Here is a 6,885-nt window from a genome sequence, read left to right as displayed (position 1 = left end):
TTGGTTTGAGGCTAACCTTGCTGCACACCAGGCAGTGGTCGGTGTCACAGTCCGCACTGTGGAAGCTGCGTGTGATTTGAACGCTGTTTAAAGAGGCTCGCCTTGTGACGATGAGGTCCAGCTGGTGCCAATGATGTGATCTTGGGTGCCTCCAAGAAACCTGGTGACAGGGTTTAGTATGAAAGAACGAGTTGGTGATGCAGAGGTTGTGATAGGTACACAACTCAAGCAGTCTCTGTCCATTCTCATTCATCCTTCCAATGCCAAAAGGCCCAAGGCAGGAGGGCCATGAGTCATGGTCGGCCCCAACCCTGGCATTAAAGTCCCCCAGCAGGAATAGGTGTTCGGTATTGGGGTTGCTACTAATGATATTATGGAGCTCCTCGTAGAACTGGTCTTTAACTTCAGGTGGGGAGCAGAGTGTTGGAGCATAGATGCTGAGTAGGTGTATTGGACCAGAGGCGGTGAGCAGTCAGATGGAAAGTATGCGTTCCGAGCCATTTGAAGGTGGCTCTATCATGCTGAGCAGAGTTTCTGATGGCGAAGCCCACTCCATGCTGTCTTGGTTCTTCAGGATCCCTACCCTGCCAGAAGAAGATGTAGTCTTGATCTCTTAGAGATCCACTGAGATTAGTGCGTTACACAGAGGGCAAGGCACTGTCAGGAGTGTGTTACACAGAGGGCAAGGCACTGTCAGGAGTGTGTTACACAGAGGGCAAGGCACTGTCAGGAGTGTGTTACACAGAGGGCAAGGCACTGTCAGGAGTGCGTTACACAGAGGGCAATGCACTGTCAGGAGTGCGTTACACAGAGGGCAATGCACTGTCAGGAGTGTGTTATACAGAGGGCAAGGCACTGTCAGGAGTGTGTTACACAGAGGGCAATGCACTGTCAGGAGTGTGTTACACAGAGGGCAATGCACTGTCAGGAGTGCGTTAGACAGAGGGCAAGGGACTGTCAGGAGTGTGTTACACAGAGGGCAAGGCACTGTCAGGAGTGTGTTACACAGAGGGCAAGGCACTGTCAGGAATGTGTTACACAGAGGGCAAGGCACTGTCAGGAGTGTGTTACACAGAGGGCAAGGCACTGTCAGGAGTGCGTTACACAGAGGGCAAGGGACTGTCAGGAGTGTGTTACACAGAGGGCAAGGGACTGTCAGGAATGTGTTACACAGAGGGCAAGGCACTGTCAGGAGTGTGTTACACAGAGGGCAAGGGACTGTCTGGAGTGCGTTACACAGAGGGCAAGGGACTGTCAGGAGTGTGTTACACAGAGGGCAAGGGACTGTCAGGAGTGTGTTACACAGAGGGCAAGGGACTGTCTGGAGTGCGTTACACAGAGGGCAAGGGACTGTCAGGAGTGTGTTACACAGAGGGCAAGGGACTGTCTGGAGTGCGTTACACAGAGGGCAAGGGACTGTCAGGAATGTGTTACACAGAGGGCAAGGCATTGTCAGGAGTGTGTTACACAGAGGGCAAGGGACTGTCAGGAATGTGTTACACAGAGGGCAAGGCATTGTCAGGAGTGTGTTACACAGAGGGCAAGGGACTGTCAGGAGTGTGTTACACAGAGAGCAAGGCACTGTCAGGAGTGTGTTACACAGAGGGCAAAGGACTGTCAGGAGTGTGTTACACAGAGGGCAAGGCACTGTCAGGAGTGTGTTACACAGAGGGCAAGGGACTGTCAGGAATGTGTTACACAGAGGGCAAGGCACTGTCAGGAGTGTGTTACACAGAGGGCAAGGGACTGTCAGGAATGTGTTACACAGAGAGCAAGGCACTGTCAGGAGTGTGTTACACAGAGGGCAAGGGACTGTCAGGAATGTGTTACACAGAGGGCAAGGCACTGTCAGGAGTGTGTTACACAGAGGGCAAGGGACTGTCAGGAATGTGTTACACAGAGAGCAAGGCACTGTCAGGAGTGTGTTACACAGAGGGCAAGGGACTGTCAGGAGTGTGTTGCACAGAGGGCAAGGGACCGTCAGGAGTGTGTTACACAGAGGGCAAGGGACTGTCAGGAATGTGTTACACAGAGGGCAAGGCACTGTCAGGAGTGTGTTATACAGAGGGAAAGGGACTGTCAGGAATGTGTTACACAGAGAGCAAGGCACTGTCAGGAGTGTGTTACACAGAGGGCAAGGGACTGTCAGGAGTGTGTTACACAGAGGGCAAGGCACTGTCAAGTGTGTGTTACACAGAGGGCAATGCACTGTCAGGAGTGTGTTACACAGAGGGCAAGACACTGTCAGGAGTGTGTTACACAGAGGGCAAGGCACTGTCAGGAGTGTGTTACACAGAGGGCAAGACACTGTCAGGAATGTGTTACACAGAGGGCAAGGGACTGTCAGGAGTGTGTTACACAGAGGGCAAGGCACTGCCAGGAGTGCGTTACACAGAGGGCAAGGGACTGTCAGGAGTGTGTTACACAGAGGGCAAGGGACTGTCAGGAATGTGTTACACAGAGGGCAAGGCACTGTCAGGAGTGTGTTACACAGAGGGCAAGGGACTGTCTGGAGTGTGTTACACAGAGGGCAAGGGACTGTCAGGAATGTGTTACACAGAGGGCAAGGGACTGTCAGGAGTGTGTTACACAGAGGGCAAGGCACTGTCAGGAGTGTGTTACACAGAGAGCAAGGCACTGTCAGGAGTGTGTTACACAGAGGGCAAAGGACTGTCAGGAGTGTGTTACACAGAGGGCAAGGCACTGTCAGGAGTGTGTTACACAGAGGGCAAGGGACTGTCAGGAATGTGTTACACAGAGGGCAAGGCACTGTCAGGAGTGTGTTACACAGAGGGCAAGGGACTGTCAGGAATGTGTTACACAGAGAGCAAGGCACTGTCAGGAGTGTGTTACACAGAGGGCAAGGGACTGTCAGGAATGTGTTACACAGAGGGCAAGGCACTGTCAGGAGTGTGTTACACAGAGGGCAAGGGACTGTCAGGAATGTGTTACACAGAGAGCAAGGCACTGTCAGGAGTGTGTTACACAGAGGGCAAGGGACTGTCAGGAGTGTGTTACACAGAGGGCAAGGGACCGTCAGGAGTGTGTTACACAGAGGGCAAGGCACTGTCAGGAATGTGTTACACAGAGGGCAAGACACTGTCAGGAGTGTGTTATACAGAGTGCAAGGGACTGTCAGGAATGTGTTACACAGAGAGCAAGGCACTGTCAGGAGTGTGTTACACAGAGGGCAAGGGACTGTCAGGAGTGTGTTACACAGAGGGCAAGGCACTGTCAGGAGTGTGTTACACAGAGGGCAAGGGACTGTCAGGAGTGTGTTACACAGAGGGCAAGACACTGTCAGGAGTGTGTTACACAGAGGGCAAGGCACTGTCAGGAGTGTGTTACACAGAGGGCAATGCACTGTCAGGAGTGTGTTACACAGAGGGCAAGACACTGTCAGGAATGTGTTACACAGAGGGCAAGACACTGTCAGGAATGTGTTACACAGAGGGCAAGGGACTGTCAGGAGTGTGTTACACAGAGGGCAAGGCACTGTCAGGAGTGTGTTACACAAGGTAATGCACTGTTAGGAATGTGTTAGACAGGGTAATGCACTGTTAGGAGTCTGTTACACAGGGTAATGCACTGTCAGGATTGTGTTGCACTGGGTAATGCACTGTCAGGAGTGTGTTACACAGAGGATAATGTTTTGTCAGGATTGTGTTGCACTGGGTAATGCACTGTCAGGAATGTGTTACACAGAGGGCAAGGCACTGTCAGGAGTGTGTTACACAGAGGGCAAGGGACTGTCAGGAATGTGTTACACAGAGAGCAAGGCACTGTCAGGAGTGTGTTACACAGAGGGCAAGGGACTGTCAGGAATGTGTTACACAGAGGGCAAGGCACTGTCAGGAGTGTGTTACACAGAGGGCAAGGGACTGTCAGGAGTGTGTTACACAGAGGGCAAGGCACTGTCAGGAATGTGTTACACAGAGGGCAAGGCACTGTCAGGATTGTGTTGCACTGGGTAATGCACTGTTAGGAGTCTGTTACACAGGGTAATGCACTGTCAGGAGTGTGTTACACAGAGGATAATGTTTTGTCAGGATTGTGTTGCACTGGGTAATGCACTGTTAGGAGTCTGTTACACTGGGTAATGCACTGTCAGGAGTGTGTTACACTCAGGTAATGCACTGTCACAATTGCGTACACAGAGGTGCATGACTTGGAAGGGAACTTGGAAGTGGTGGTGATCCCACACATCTGCTGCCCTTGTCCTTTTCGGTGATGGTGGATGTTGCGGGTTTGGGAGGTGCTGCTGAAGGGCCTTAGCAAGTTGCTGCAGTGCATCCTGCAGACGGTACACACTGCAGCCACAGTACACCGGTAGTGATGCTTAATCCAGTAGATGAGATGCTCATCAAATTAATAAAACTAAAATGTACCAGTGTTTGGATTCACTAACTTTACTATTCTGACATCTATCTCTCCTTTACACAATGAAACTGAGGCATCCAAGCTTTGATCTGAATCTACCTAAATTCCCAGATAGAGGAAAAGTTGGGTGAAAATTAATCAAAAACAGACAGCATTCGAAATACAATGTGAAGATGTGATGGGAGAGTGACGAGATTCAGACAGCCATGTGCCCTGATCAATCCCTGACTTTTATCACAGAATTGTTACAGCACAGAGGCCATTCAGCCCATCGTGCCTGCACCAGTTCTCCAAGTGAGCAATTCATCGAGCGCCATTCCCCCGCCTTCTCCCTGTAACCTGCACATTCTTTCTTTTCAGTTAACTATCCAATTCCCTATTGAAAGCCTCAGTTGAATCTGCCTCCACCACACTCTCAGGCTGTGCATTCCAGATCCTAACCACTCACTGCGTGTAAACGTTTTTTCACATGTCGACATTGCTTCTTTTGCCAATTACTTTAAATCTGTGCCCTCTTGTTCTTGTTCCTTTCAGGAGTGGGAACAATTTCTCTCTATCTACTCTGTTCAGACCCCTCATGATTATGAATACCAGTCAGCCTTCTCTTCTCCATGGAAAACAGTCCCAACTTCTCCAATGTATCCACGTAACTGAAGTTCCTCATCCCTGGAACCATTCTCATGACTTTCTTCTGCACTCTCCCCAATACCTTCACACCTTTCCTTAAATGCGGCACCCAGAACTGGACACAGTACTCCAGTTGAAGCCGAACCAGTGTTTTATACAAGTTTAACATAACTTCCTTGCTCTTGTACTCTATGCCCCTATTATTAAAGCCCAGGATACTATATGCTTTTTTGACTGCACTCTCAACCTGTCCCTCCACCTTTAATGATTTATGCCCATATACATCCAGGTCCCTCTGCTCCTGCACCCCTTTAGAATTGTACCTTTTATTTTATATTGTCCCTCCATGCACTTCCTACCAAAATGAATCACTTCACACTTCTCTGCATTGAACTTCATCTGCACCTGTCTGCCCATTCCATCAACTTGTCTATGTCCTTTTGATGTTCCACACTATCCTCCTCACAGTTCACAACGCTTCCAAGTTTCATATCATCCGCAAACTTTGAAATTGTGCCATGTATACCACGGTCTAGGTCATTAATATATATCAGAAAGAGCAAGGATCCCAACACTGACCCCTGGGGAACTCCACTACAAACCTTCTTCTGTCCAAAAAACATCCATTAACCACTACTCTCTCTTTCCTATCACTCAGACAATTTTGTACCCGTGTTGCTACTGTCCCTTTCATTCCATGAGCTGTAACTTTGTTCACAAGCCTGTTGTGCGGTACTATATCAAATGCCTTTTGGAAGTCCATGTACACCACATCAACAGCATTACCCTCATCAACCCTCTGTTACCTCCTCAAAAAACTCCAGCAAGTTAGTTAAACATGATTTTCCCTTAAGAAATCCATGCTGGCTTTCCTTAATTAACTAGCATTTGTCCATGTGACTATTGATCTTGTCCCGAATTATTTTTTCTAGAGGATTTCCCACCACTGAAGTTAAACTCAGCAGGTCTGGCAGCATCTGTGGAAGGAGAAGCAGGGTTAACGTTTCGGGTCAGTGACCATTCTTCGGAACTAGCAAATATTAGAAATGTCAAAGGTTATAAGCAAGTGAGGCGGGGGTGGGGCAAGAGTTAACAAAGGAGAAGGTGTAGATTGGACAAGGCCACATAGCTGACCTTTCAGGTGTCAAGGAACGCAAACTCCAGCAGCTGATGGGGACTAATGCCCCTCCAGATCCTCTTTCCGCTTCACTTCCCTCTGACCCCACCCCTTCTGATCTGACCCCTTGCCGTGTATTCACTATACCCTCTGACCTCCCCCTCTCTGATGCTGAATGTTCTGTACTCAGCAAAAGTCTCACTTTTATCCCCTTACGTCCCCACCTCAATGAATTTCACGCTCGGCATGACGTTGAGCTCTTCTTCCGTCGCCTCTGCCTCCGGGCTCACTTCTTTGACCAGGAGTCCTTCCCCCGATCAGTAGATCCATTCATCCGCCTCCAGCATTCTCCCTCTACCTGGACCCCTCCCCCTGGCCTCTTGCCTGCTCTTGATCTCTTCATTGAAAACTGTCGGCGAGACATTGGTCATCTCAATTTCTCTGCCCCCCTCACTCACTCTAACCTGTCCCCCTCTGAACTTGAGGCACTCCGTTCTCTCAGGTCTAACCCCGACATGGACATGCAGACAAGGGTGGTGCTGTTGTTCTATGGCGTACCGACCTCTACCTTGCAGAGGCTCAGCGCCAACTCACAGACACTTCCTCCTACCTCCCTCTGGACCATGACCCCACCACCAAACATCAAGCCACTGTCCAAAGGACTGTCACTGACCTCATCTCCTCTGGAGATCTTCCGTCTACAGCTTCCAACCTCATAGTCCCGCAACCCCGGACAGCCCGCTTCTACCTCCTTCCCAAAA

This window comes from Heterodontus francisci, chromosome 2, assembly GCF_036365525.1.
Source record: "Heterodontus francisci isolate sHetFra1 chromosome 2, sHetFra1.hap1, whole genome shotgun sequence".
Lineage (NCBI taxonomy): Eukaryota > Metazoa > Chordata > Chondrichthyes > Heterodontiformes > Heterodontidae > Heterodontus > Heterodontus francisci.
This window is presented reverse-complemented; position numbering follows the sequence as displayed.